Here is a 14,780-nt window from a genome sequence, read left to right as displayed (position 1 = left end):
TGCTGGATACTTGTATATACTTGTTTAGTTTCTTTGAGTGGTTTTCTAATGATAGGGAGATGATACTTGGGGAAGTGCTGCCTGAAAACAGATTCTGGACTGTTACCGGAAAAATTCTCAAAAATAGCCAGAACGATATTTTGCGAAGACAATTTTTGTGCATGTTCCTCAGGTTGTTATCTAACTTTCATTAGTTTAACACTTTTCGATTTGAGCAGAGGAAGAATTTCTTAAAAATCGATTACTGTACTGCTGTCAAGTTTGACGAATTCCTGCTGCTTTGTGTTTATGTGACTCTTCTAGTTTCCATTTTCTTGTTTTTGTTTTGTTTCTTTCCTAAAACACAAAAAGACCAAAAATATTTCGGTTGTTTCTCTTCATCATTTGTTTATTTTGGTTTCTTGCATTTATTTTGTTTTATTTGCTATCGTTGGTTTGCTATAAGAAAATCCAAAAAGATTTTGCTTTGTTTGCTTGTTTCCTTTTGTTCTTGTTTCCAATTCGAAAACACCAAAAATATTTGCTGTTCTTCTTTGGTTTTGTAAAGTTCATTTTGAGTTCAATGGTCTTCGGTGGCTGGAGCGTGGTTTTCATTTTATATTATCCTACGATCTACGACAATTCGATTGTGGTGAGAGGCTGGTATGAACTCTATTTGTTTTCATTTTTGTACATATACTCATCCATGTGAGCATGCTTAGTTGGTTCATGTGAGGTATATGTCATTTAAGAAAGTCTAGTAGTTCATGATCTCTCATGTTTAGCTCCAATTTATTAATATGAGTAACATGTCATGGATGTTTGCTTACATTGTTTTATTCATAAGTAGGTATGACATTGTGGTATCCTCCTCTGAATAATTCATTTGTATCGACTTGGCACATGCTCACGCATGCATATGACTGAACAAAAGTCAATTAAGCCTCGATGATTTACATTGCTTCAGAGTTCTTGTATCACTTTTATGCCTCCGTTAATTTATTTTGCCGCAAGCATGATTATGACAGTGACAAGGTATCAACTTGTCAATGCCTATGGATTGTAGGCTAGGGTTTAGTTGAAAGTAGAGGGCAAGTAGATCTCGAAGGTTTCAGCCGAAAAGTACTCGATGATTGTGAAAACTAGGGTTTGTAAACAATGATTCGATTATCTCTGCGTCCCTCGACTCCCCCTTATATAGGAGGCGGAGCCGAGGGATTCGTGCTGTACAAGTTACAAAGTCCGGGAAGGTTTCTAACTCATCCCGTAAGATTACAAATAAGACTTTCTATTACAACTCTAGCTTTCCTTAATAATATCTTGGGCTTCCGAATCTTCTTATTCTTCGGGTAATGGGCCTTCAGTAAACCCCGGGTACTATCTTCGGCAGGCCCATTTGGGATGCCTATGTCAGTAGCCCCCGAGATTTTGCTTAAATCGTAGGGTCAAGGAAAATCTCCACTGTTTATTTTTATTCGACAGCTTCGACTTTTTCTATATTTCTTCTCATAAACATCTATATTGTACAGGGATGATGGTAGTTGGGGCTAGTTCATCTGATGGATCAGGTACTAGTTAACTGCTCTAGTGGCAATCCGCAAAAACCTACTTCAAGATCACGTCCCTGGACATGACCTCGGGATACTGGTGTAAACTTCGACAGGTGCCGCTTAAGGTCTTACCATTCTGTCGAGTCCCAGTAAAATTTATCGGGTACCTAACGCATCCGTTAGGATTTTTCTTCGTATCTGTTGATACGGATAAAAGTAGCAGAGCGCAGTCTTTGGCGATGCCACGCCCAGCAGAACGGATCTGGGGTCTTACCTTCGCAAATTTGCGGCATTCAGAAATTGATCGCAACTTCGGCGTTCTGAGAATATATTATCGAGTGTTTTTTTGGCTGTTGGAATGGCACATTTTATCGAGTCAAAAATGACTTATATTGCCCTCCCGATGGGAGTATATGTAGAGTTAATTATAACTCGAAATATACTTTTTTGCTCTTCTATCTTTCTTTTTTATAATTTTATCGGGCACGCGAACAGCGTTCCCGATGGGAGTAGCCCCCGAGGCTACAGCCAAGGACTTGTACTTGGGTGTAGGCTCCACGCCTTATGCCGCTATATCTTCTTTTATCTCCCGAAGTTTTATAATTTCTCGGGTGCGCGAACAGCGCTCCCGATGGGAGTAGCCCCCGAGGCTATGAACAAATATTTGTATTTGGTCATAGGCTCACGCCATTTCTATCTTGTCATTCTGGATCTTTTCCTTTTTTCCAAAGTAGCCCCCGAGCATTTGATCAAAAACTTGTATTTGATCAAAGACTCAGCATTATTTTTCCGTGTCGCCTTTTATGAAGCTGTTCAGTCGAATTTTTTCTTCTGCCAGGGTGACGTTATTGCTGACGATAGCCACGATTGCTAGTCAGAAATTTGCGACAAGTCTGTTCTCGCTGCCATGCGGGCCCAATTGATCCACTATCTTGACACGTCGTGCAAGTGGGGGACACACGTCCTCCGCTTTTTCTGGCGCACACACCGTAACTTCCCCAACGTTAAGTTACTTTTTTACCCTTGTTGCCACGTGGCTATCATCTGTCACACATTTTCCTTATCCAACGGTTCGTCGTTTCACCGCACCCCTATATAAGATCATCTTCTTCCTCCTTGAGCACTTCCGCTCGCGCCGTCCTCCTTCTCTCATCTGCAAATTTCCTCCTGCGATCCACAACCTCCTAAGCTCCTCGCCTCCAAGCTGCAAACCCTGCGCCATTGTTGATGCCACCGCGTCGATTGACAAGGCACAGCACGCCGGAATCCTCCATGGCCGCCGTGGATCTTGGGGCGGCGGAGTGGGAAAGATCGAAAATTTCCACTCAAGACATCAACATGCTGAAGAAGCTGGGGATCAGCAAGAAACCCAAGGCATTGTGCTTCCCCAGTGAGGAGAGCTACCCAACCCCTCCAATGGGGTACCGGGTAAGTTTTGTCGATCACCTCATCCGCGGTCTGTCCGCCCCCATTCATCCTTTTCTCCGTGGACTGCTTTTTATCTACGGTCTGCAACTCCACCACCTCACGCCAAACTCCATTCTTCACATCTCCATTTTCATCACTCTTTACGAGGCCTTCCTTGGCGTCCAGCCTAACTGGGCGCTATGGAAGCGCATTTTCTTCTGCCGCCGTAATGGCTCGCCCAATGTCGCCTATAATATAGGCGGCGTTGTAATTTCTGTTCGGCCCACTGCTGACTACTTCGATGTCAAGCTTCCTGACTCGGTTCAAGGATGGCGCAAGAAGTGGTTGTACATTCAGGAGGAGAACCATGGATGTGCGGAGGACAACATCCCTCCTTTTGATGGCGCCGAGAAAATCTTTCACCGCCGCTCCTGGGACGCGGAGGCCACCGAAGAAGAAAGGGTGTCGACAGAAACTTTGATGGCTCGTATCCACGAGTTGCAAAATACTCGCGGCAAAGAGTTATCGGGTGTCCAAATCATTGCATACTTTCTTAGGACTAGAGTGCAGCCGCTTCAGGCTCGCAAATATCCTCTCTGGAAATATGCCGGCGACAAGGACGTAGATCGGCTGTCGGTGAATTTGGAAGTCAAGGATTTAGAAAGACTTGTCCGAAAAATTTCATCTCTCAGCAAAAAAGATGCTGTCCCTTCTTCTTGCCGTGTGACGCCATTCAGCGCCGCCAATCCACTTCCCGAGGTAATCTTTGTCTATTGTCTTGTTGTTGCTTTGCTATCTTTTTTGTAACTTCATTTCTGACATCTCTCCCTGCTTTATTTTGCACAGAATCATCCAGACCTTGTCTCGCTTCCTCCTCTTCCTGAAGGTGGAGAAGTCGAAGAAAGGGCCATTGTCACTGATGACAATCAAGAAGCTCCGTCTTTTGTGAATGAACCCGTGGATTCTCGAAAATCTGCGGGATCTTCCGAAGGCACTGCGTCGGCACTATCTCCTCCTCCCGCTGTTTCTCCAAAAGGCAAAAGGAAGAGGAATGACGTCGAAGATTCCGGCACTTCCAAAGCCGAAGAAGTTGATCCTTTTCGTCAGAAGGAATCTTATGATCCATATCTCGCATCCCTCGTCAGCTCGTAAGTCACCTTGATTTCCCCTTATTTCTGTAGTCGAAGTTTTTTGTCTCATCTTGCTTTTTATGCTGTCGATCTTTAATCACAGTGATGATGAGGAAGAAGTACCAACTCGTGACGTGGCTCCTCGGACGAGCGCGTCACGTACTTTACTTGTTTCGGAGACGCCAGTTGAAGGAGAAGAATCCTCGCCTCCTCAACAAAACATCGTCACCACCACTCCTCCTTCAAGCCCCCTTGCTCCTTCACCAAAAAGGACAAGGGTTGAAACGATCATCGAGCCTGCCCCTCAATTGGGTAGCTCTTCGCATTCGCTTTTAGATGATGTAAGTTTTTGACTTTCCTGCTAGTATCTATATTTCCTCTGTTTACTTCTTTTTGTGCCTTCATATTTTTCTCGTACCGATATTTTCTTTCTCTGTTCTTCTTTGACAGCCCATGATCAGAGAGCTTGTTCGCATTGGATCCCAATTCATTGGGTACCGTGAATATGCCAGCAGGACTGAAGGTAACAACTTTTTTTGCTGTCATTGTTTCTAATCTTCTTGCTCCTATTTTTGTCGCAATTTTGACTGTTATTTTCTATTTTGGCAGAGAAACTTGCAGAGGCCAACAGGCTTGCCGACACTCTTGCTCAGAAATTGGAGCAAAGTGAAACGGCTCGCAAGAAAGCCGAACTTGATGCTAGCCAAGCAAAAGTAGAGGCTGATGAGGCCAAAGCAAAAGCTGCTAGTGTCGAAGAACTGCAGAAGAAACTTGATGATGCTAAAGCTGCTTTAAACGAGCACAAAGCCGCACAGGACACCCGTGAAAAGGGAATCCTCAAGCGCTTGAACACGCAAAATCGTCGCTTCCTCGGTAACTTTGTTGATCCCTTCTCTTTTTCTTAAGACTTGCTTTCTTTTGTTTTTACTTGCTGTCGACTAACATATAATTTCTATGGCAGGTCAAACAAGCCAAGATTTTGACCTTGAGAATCCCACCAATGATCCTCTACTTGACGCACTGTCTTATCTGGAGTTTCATGGCCAAGAAATTCGCGAAGGCGTGGTGAATGCTGACGCAGGATTGTCGAAGTTGTTCCCCTACTTCTTCCCGAAGAAAGAGGAGCCTAAGACTTTCCTTGCCCTTGCCAAGGACTTCAATCCACCAGAGGATCTTGGACTGAAGATGCGCCAGGAGAACATGAAGGTTCTTTGTTGAGAACACTATTGCCTTGGTCGCTGATAGTCAACAAACTGTTGACTGGATGAAGGTTGGCGACACCGATCAGATAGAGCAATCAAGATGGAGGTCGTTGATCAAGGCAGCCAAGCCCAACACGAAGAAAATCCTGGCCTATCTCGGGATCAAGCCATCTTCAACTCCTAGCTCATCAAGGCCGGAGGTCTAGTTGAATGCCTTTGCTTTTTCTTTCCTTTGCTTTCTCTATTTCTTTTGCTGTTGTCGCCATTTTAGCCTTGGCAACAATTACCCTGTTAGTTCCTTTGGAGAACTTCTTTTGTAATGTCCGTGTAAACTTTCTAGAAATCAATGAAATTCCTCTTGGTAGTATCATTGATCCTGGGACTTTCTTTTCCAGTTAATATTTGATAATTATTCGACCAACCCTTGCTCTGCCGATGCTTCACCTGCGTCTTCCTTCTCGAAGAAAATACTAGTCGATGATAATCCCCTCGAAGGTTCTTCAAGCAAACATTTGTCGGAAGATTTGCAAGAACTTCGACAACAACTTCAATCCATGAAGAAACAAACTCTGGCAATGATGGAACAATCTCGGAAAGCATCCAAACAAGAAAAACTTGCTCTCCAACAAGCCAAAGAGGCTATGGCTGCCAAGGATACTGCTGTATTGCAAGCAAAGGGAGCCACTACCCGAGAAAATAGCATGCTCGAGCTAATGCTGGAAGCTAGCACAGATATGTTAGGTATGTTTTTCCAACCTCACAATGCCTCCTCTTTATTTTGCTGTGCCCCCCTTCAAATTTCTTGCCTTGTCGCTTAATAGGCTCGGTTCTTGATGCTGCCGCCGAAGATCGAAGAGTAGACGAGAGAACAAATCTTCTTGTCAATCTTTCCCTTAACCATGGCTGTTTATTCTGGGCCACCCCTGAACGAACCCAGCAAATTGTCAGGTTCCAAGATCGTGCTTGCCAAGTGCGCGAATTTCTCAATTTTTGCACGACAACATTAACCCTTGTTTACAAGACTTTGTTTCCTCGAAATGAGGTTCACAAAACTCTTCCTGAATTGCTGGAGATATTCAGAGATGCTCCCCGCATTCATAATTTTGTGCGAGCTCAACTGACTGCTGGAGCAAGGTTCGCCATGATTATGATAAATATTTGTCATCCAAAATTAGACCTGACGAAGATTGTTGCTGATTGCCTGGCCAAGAAATCACGGCGAAAAAATGATATTGATACAATCAATGAGATGGTAACTCCTGTGGCCGAGTCGATGATAGATGAGCTTCTTCGGATGGACTCAGAATTCTTCGTCAAGGGGTCCTATGCTGAACATAAAACAACCAGAGGCTTGTCCATAGATAGTATTTTAGGCTTTGACTGATTTGTACCATATTGCAAAACTTTGTGTCTCTATCTTTTCTGATTTCTTTTTTATTTCCGAAGAATTTTGTTGTATATTGCAAAGTGTTCTATATTGTTGGAGCCCCCGAGCCTTCTGGCTAGAGTTTGTACTGTTTTTTCCATCTCGAAGATTTTTCCTTCTGTTGTAATAAGACATCTTTGTTTTTTCATTGATGGATTGCAAGCCCTCGAGTATCTTAGTGTCGAAGTTCTATATTTTTGTTGCGAGGTTCTTGGACCAAAGCAATAAGATTTTTAACGTGTACATGATACGTCTCCGACGTATCGATAATTTCTTATGTTCCATGCCACATTATTGATGTTATCTACATGTTTTATGCACACTTTATGTCATATTCGTGCATTTTCTGGAACTAACCTATTAACAAGATGCCGAAGTGCCGCTGTCTTGTTTTTCTGCTGTTTTTGGTTTCAGAAATCCTAGTAAGGAAATATTCTCGGAATTGGACGAAATCAAAGCCCAGGGGCCTATTTTCTCACGAAGCTTCCAGAAGTCCGAAGGAGAGACGAAGAGGGGCCACGGAGGGGCCACACCCTAGGGCGGCGCGGCCCCCCCCTTGGCCGCGTGGCCCTGTGGTGTGGGGCCCCCGTGCCGCCTCTTGACCTGCCCTTCCGCCTATAAAAAGTCTCCGTGACGAAACCCCCAGTACCGAGAGCCACGATACGGAAAACCTTCCAGAGACGCCGCCGCCGCCGATCCCATCTCGGGGGATCCAGGAGATCGCCTCCGGCACCCTGCCGGAGAGGGGAATCATCTACCGGAGGACTCTACGCCGCCATGGTCGCCTCCGGTGTGATGTGTGAGTAGTCTACCCCTGGACTATGGGTCCATAGCAGTAGCTAGATGGTTGTCTTCTCCCCATTGTGCTATCATTGTCGGATCTTGTGAGCTGCCTAACATGATCAAGATCATCTATCTGTAATTCTATATGTTGCGTTTGTTGGGATCCGATGAATAGAGAATACTTGTTATGTTGATTATCAAAGTTATGCTATGTGTTGTTTATGATCTTGCATGCTCTCCGTTACTAGTAGATGCTCTGGCCAAGTAGATGCTTGTAACTCCAAGAGGGAGTACTTATGCTCGATAGTGGGTTCATGCCTGCATTGACACACAGGACAGTGTGAGAAAGTTCTAAGGTTGTGTTGTCTTGTTGCCACTAGGGATAAAACATTAGTGCTATGTTCAAGGATGTAGTCACTAGTTACATTACGCACCATACTTAATGCAATTGTCTGTTGTTAGCAACTTAATACTGGAAGGGGTTCGGATGATAACCTGAAGGTGGACTTTTTAGGCATAGATGCAGTTGGATGACGGTCTATGTACTTTGTCGTAATGCCCAATTAAATCTCACTATACTCATCATGATATGTATGTGCATGGTCATGCTCTCTTTATTTGTCAATTGCCCAACTGTAATTTGTTCACCCAACATGCTATTCGTCTTATGGGAGAGACACCTCTAGTGAACTGTGGACCCCGGTCCAATTCTCTTTACTGAAATACAATCTACTGCAATACTTGTTCTACTATTTTCTGCAAACAATCATCTTCCACACAATACGGTTAACTCTTTGTTACAGCAAGCCGGTGAGATTGACAACCTCACTGTTTCGTTGGGGCAAAGTACTTTGGTTGTGTTGTGCAAGTTCCACGTTGGCGCCGGAATCCCTGGTGTTGCGCCGCACTACATCTCGCCGCCATCAACCTTCAACGTGCTTCTTGGCTCCTCCTGGTTCGATAAACCTTGGTTTCTTTCTGAGGGAAAACTTGCTGCTGTGCGCATCATACCTTCCTCTTGGGGTTGCCCAACGAACGTGTGAAATACACGCCATCAAGCTCTTTTTCTGGCGCCGTTGCCGGGGAGATCAAGACACGCTGCAAGGGGAGTCTCCACTTCTCAATCTCTTTACTTTGTTTTTGTCTTGCTCAGTTTTATTTACTACTTTGTTTGCTGCAGTAAATCAAAATACAAAAAAATTAGTTGCTAGTTTTACTTTACTTGCTATCTTGTTTGCTATATCAAAAACACAAAAAAATTAGTTTACTTGCATTTACTTTACTTTATTCATCATGTTTCCTTTTAATTTTACCACAAAAAACATACCGGTAGGACGTGGGTCTATAGTTGGGAGAAATAATATAGAAGAATTTTTCAATCATGTTAGTACTATTGAAAATTTTGAAGATAGACACTTGGTAGACCTTGCGCCTACTTATGAAATTGCTGCTGCGCATTTAGTTCGCCTGTTGGAAACTAAATTTGTTAATCTTAATCCTATAATCCAACACATGTTTTTCACACTTGGCGATATGGAAGAAGGGGAAAAGAAAGATTTTGTATTAGAAACCCTTCTTAGAGAATTTGGTGGTCTAGCAAGAGAAGCTAGAAAGGTGTTTGCTAAATTTAATATGCTTGGTTCTCCTACTAATTTTGTTAGTCTCCTTGAAAAGATGGATATGGATAGAATAAGATACACTAATAATATTGATGATGGAGGGGAGATCAAAGCACCAATACCATGTAAGCTCCTAGCTATGAATGATGCACTAGAAAATAACTATGCTTGGCTTGTTCCTGAAAATTTGTTTGATGAGAGTAGCACGCCTAAGACTAATGAAAAGGGGGATGCTAAAACTTATGTATCTAATATACTATGCCTGGTTGAGAAAAGCCCACACCCCGCTGTAGAAGTACCACCCTTCGATAATACTTGATACACACTTTCTGCGCCTAGCTTAAAGGCATTAAAGAAAAGCGCTTATGGGAGACAACCCATGTTTTTACCTACAGTATTTTGTTTTATATTTGTGTCTTGGAAGTTGTTTAATACTGTAGCAACCTCTCCTTATCTTAGTTTTGTGTTTTTTTGTGCCAAGTTAAGCCGTTGGTAGAAAAGTAAGTACTAGATTTGGATTACTGCACAGTTCCAGATTTCTTTGCTGTCACGAATCTGGGTCCACCTCCCTGTAGGTAGCTCAGAAAATTAAGCCAATTTACGTGCATGATCCTCAGATATGTACGCAACTTTCATTCAATTTGAGAATTTTCATTTGAGCAAGTCTGGTGCCATTTTAAAATTCGTCAATACGAACTGTTCTGTTTTGACAGATTCTGCCTTTTATTTCGCATTGCCTCTTTCGCTATGTTGGATGAATTTCTTTGATCCACTAATGTCCAGTAGCATTATGCAATGTCCAGAAGTGTTAAGAATGATTGTGTCACCTCTGAATATGTCAATTTATATTGTGCACTAACCCTCTAATGAGTTGTTTCGAGTTTGGTGTGGAGGAAGTTTTCAAGGATCAAGAGAGGAGTATGATGCAACATGATCAAGGAGAGTGAAAGCTCTAAGCTTGGGGATGCACCCGGTGGTTCACCCCTGCATATATCAAGAAGACTCAAGCATCTAAGCTTGGGGATGCCCAAGGCATCCCCTTCTTCATCGACAACATTATCAGGTTCCTCCCCTGAAACTATATTTTTATTCCATCACATCTTATGTGCTTTTTCTTGGAGCGTCGGTTTGTTTTTTTTGTTTTGTTTGAATAAAATGGATCCTAGCATTCACTTTATGGGAGAGAGACACGCTCCGCTGTAGCATATGGACAAGTATGTCCTTGGTTTCTACTCATAGTATTCATGGCGAAGTTTCTCCTTCGTTAAATTGTTATATGGTTGGAATTGGAAAATGATACATGTAGTAATTGCTATAAATGTCTTGGGTAATGTGATACTTGGCAATTGTTGTGCTCATGTTTAAGCTCTTGCATCATATGCTTTGCACCCATTAATGAAGAAATACATAGAGCATGCTAAAATTTGGTTTGCATATTTGGTTTCTCTAAGGTCTAGATAATTTCTAGTATTGAGTTTGAACAACAAGGAAGACGGTGTAGAGTCTTATAATGTTTTCAATATGTCTTTTATGTGAGTTTTGCTGCACCGGTTCATCCTTGTGTTTGTTTCAAATAAGCCTTGCTAGCCTAAACCTTGTATCGAGAGGGAATACTTCTCATGCATCCAAAATACTTGAGCCAACCACTATGCCATTTGTGTCCACCATACCTACCTACTACATGGTATTTTCTGCCATTCCAAAGTAAATTGCTTGAGTGCTACCTTTAAAATTCCATCATTCACCTTTGCAATATATAGCTCATGGGACAAATAGCTTAAAAACTATTGTGGTATTGAATATGTAATTATGCACTTTATCTCTTATTAAGTTGCTTGTTGTGCGATAACCATGTTCACTGGGGACGCCATCAACTTTTCATTTTTGAATTTTATGTGAGTTGCTATGCATGTTCGTCTTGTCTGAAGCAAGAGAGATCTACCACCATATGGTTAAGCATGCATATGTTAGAGAAGAACATTGGGCCGCTAACTAAAGCCATGCTCCATGGTGGAAGTTTCAGTTTTGGACAACAATCCTCAAATCTCAAATGAGAAAATTATTAATTGTTGTTACATGCTTATGCATAAAAGAGGAGTCCATTATCTGTTGTCTATGTTGTCCCGGTATGGATGTCTAAGTTGAAGAATAATCAATAGCGAGAAATCCAATGCGAGCTTTCTCCTTAGACCTTTGTACAGGCGGCATAGAGGTACCCCTTTGTGACACTTGGTAAAAACAATGCATTGTGATGATCCGGTAGTCCAAGCTAATTAGGACAAGGTGCGGGCACTATTAGTACACTATGCATGAGGCTTGCAACTTATAAGATATAATTTACATGATGCATATGTTTTATTACTACCGTTGACAAAATTGTTTCATGTTTTCAAAATCAAAGCTCTAGCACAAATATAGCAATCGATGCTTTTCCTCTATGGAGGACCATTCTTTTACTTTCAATGTTGAGTCAGTTCACCTATTTCTCTCCACCTCAAGAAGCAAACACTTGTGTGAACTGTGCATTGATTCCTACATACTTGCTTATTACACTTATTATATTACTCTATGTTGACAATATCCATGAGATATACATGTTACAAGTTGAAAGCAACCGCTGAAACTTAATCTTCTTTTGTGTTGCTTCAATGCCTTTACTTTGAATTATTGCTTTATGAGTTAACTCTTATGCAAGACTTATTGATGCTTGTCTTGAAGTGCTATTCATGAAAAGTCGTTGCTTTATGGTTCACTTGTTTACTCATGTCATATACATTGTTTTGATCGCTGCATTCACTACATATGCTTTACAAATAGTATGATCAAGATTATGATGGCATGTCACTCCAGAAATTATCTGTGTTATCGTTTTACACCTTCGGACGAGCAGAACTAAGCTTGGGGATGCTGATACGTCTCCGACGTATCGATAATTTCTTATGTTCCATGCCACATTATTGATGTTATTTACATGTTTTATGCACACTTTATGTCATATTCGTGCATTTTCTGGAACTAACCTATTAACAAGATGCCGAAGTGCCGATTCTTTGTTCTGCTGTTTTTGGTTTCAGAAATCCTAGTAAGGAAATATTCTCGGAATTGGACGAAATCAAAGCCCAGGGGCCTATTTTCTCACGAAGATTCCAGAAGTCCGAAGGAGAGACGAAGAGGGGCCACGGAGGGGCCACACCCTAGGGCGGCGCGGCCCCCCCCTTGGCCGCGCGGCCCTGTGGTGTGGGGCCCCCGTGCCGCCTCTTGACCTGCCCTTCCGCCTATAAAAAGTCTCCGTGACGAAACCCCGATGCACGAGAGCCACGATACGGAAAACCTTCCAGAGACGCCGCCGCCGCCGATCCCATCTCGGTGGATCCAGGAGATCGCCTCCGGCACCCTGCCGGAGAGGGGAATCATCTACCGGAGGACTCTACGCCGCCATGGTCGCCTCCGGTGTGATGTGTGAGTAGTCTACCCCTGGACTATGGGACCATAGCAGTAGCTAGATGGTTGTCTTCTCCCCATTGTGCTATCATTGTCGGATCTTGTGAGCTGCCTAACATGATCAAGATCATCTATCTGTAATTCTATATGTTGCGTTTGTTGGAATCCGATGAATAGAGAATACTTGTTATGTTGATTATCAAAGTTATGCTATGTGTTGTTTATGATCTTGCATGCTCTCCGTTACTAGTAGATGCTCTGGCCAAGTAGATGCTTGTAACTCCAAGAGGGAGTACTTATGCTCGATAGTGGGTTCATGCACGCATTGACACAGGACGATGTGACAGAAAGTTCTAAGGTTGTGTTGTGTCGTTGCCACTAGGGATAAAACATTAGTGCTATGTTCAAGGAGGTAGTCTCTAGTTACCTGACGCACCCGCCTTACTGCAATTGTCTGTTGTTAGCAACTTAATACGGAAGGGGTTCGGATGATAACTTTGAAGGTGGACTTTTTAGGCATAGATGCAGTTGGATGACGGTCTATGTACTTTGTCGTAATGCCCAATTAAATCTCACTATACTCATCATGATATGTATGTGCATGGTCATGCTCTCTTTATTTGTCAATTGCCCAACTGTAATTTGTTCACCCAACATGCTGTTCGTCTTATGGGAGAGACACCTCTAGTGAACTGTGGACCCCGGTCCAATTCTCTTTCTTGAAATACAATCTCTTTGCAATACTTGTTCTACTGTTTTCTGCAAACAATCATCTTCCACACAATACGGTTAACTCTTTGTTACAGCAAGCCGGTGAGATTGACAACCTCACTGTTTCGTTGGGGCAAAGTACTTTGGTTGTGTTGTGCAAGTTCCACGTTGGCGCCGGAATCCCTGGTGTTGCGCCGTACTACATCTCGCCGCCATCAACCTTCAACGTGCTTCTTGGCTCCTCCTGGTTCGATAAACCTTGGTTTCTTTCTGAGGGAAAACTTGCTGCTGTGCGCATCATACCTTCCTCTTGGGGTTGCCCAACGAACGTGTGAAATACACGCCATCAGTACACTATATTTATAATTGTTAGCTTCCGATTTTTATATTTGGCGAGGTATTAGTGTACCAAGGCGAAATATTTCGGTAAGTCTAGTTTGTCTATATTGTACGTATTTTGAGACTTGAAGGCGTTGAGCCCTCGCGCGTATCGAAGAATAAGAAGTATATCTCCTCTATCTTTATTATATTGCAGCACCGTGAGCCCGCCTCATTAAAAACCTTTCCGACCCCACTCGGTGCCCCGAAAAGGAAAAGAGTGCGTCTGAAAACTCGCGGGCGTTTCAGTACATTGTATTTTTACAGAGAAGGACTATATTTCAGCTCTAGGCGTAGAACCGCCTGAGCTGCGCCACGTTCCAGGGGTTTTTCTCGGGAGCCCTTATCTTCTTGTCCTTGATCCTGTATGCACCTCCGTCGATGACTTCCGTGACAACGTAGGGCCCCAACCATGGTGATTCGAGCTTCTCGGTACTTTTTTGATTTAACCGCAAGACCAAATCCCCAACTTGAAAAGATCTTGGCCTTAACCGTCGACTGTGGTAATTTTTGAGGTCTTGCTGGTATTTGGTGACTCGTGAAAGTACTTCATCTCGAGCTTCGTCGAGTGCGTCCATATCATCCTCTCGAGCTTTTTGTGATGTTTCTTCGTCATACTCTGTTACTCTTGGAGAATCATGCTCTATTTCAATTGGTAGTACTGCTTTGGCTCCGTGGACGAGAAAAAACGGAGTTTCTTGTGTCGCCGTATTTGGTGTTGTTCGGATGCTCCACAAAACACTTGGCAATTCCTCTGGCCAAGTATGTCGAGCTTTTTCAAGCGGTCCTAGCAGGCGCTTTTTGAGGCCGTTGCAGATGATTCCATTGGCTTTCTCGACTTGCCCGTTAGTTTGCGGGTGCCCAACTGACGCAAAGTGCAATTTAATGCCTACTTCTGCGCAGTATTCCTTGAATTCCTTGGATGTGAAGTTTGAACCATTATCTGTGACAATGCTATGAGGCACTCCAAATCAAAAAACCAGGCCTTTCACAAACTTTATTGCCGATACTGCATCTGGTGAATTTATTGGCTTCGCTTCTACCCACTTGGTGAATTTGTCGACAGCGACCAGCAGGTACTCATACCCTCCTGGCGAAGCTTTGTGCAACTTGCCCACCATATCAAGTCCCCATTGGGCAAAGGGCCACGACAA

This window comes from Lolium perenne, chromosome 3, assembly GCF_019359855.2.
Source record: "Lolium perenne isolate Kyuss_39 chromosome 3, Kyuss_2.0, whole genome shotgun sequence".
Classification (NCBI taxonomy): Eukaryota; Viridiplantae; Streptophyta; class Magnoliopsida; order Poales; family Poaceae; genus Lolium; species Lolium perenne.
Note: the sequence above shows the minus strand (reverse complement) of the source record.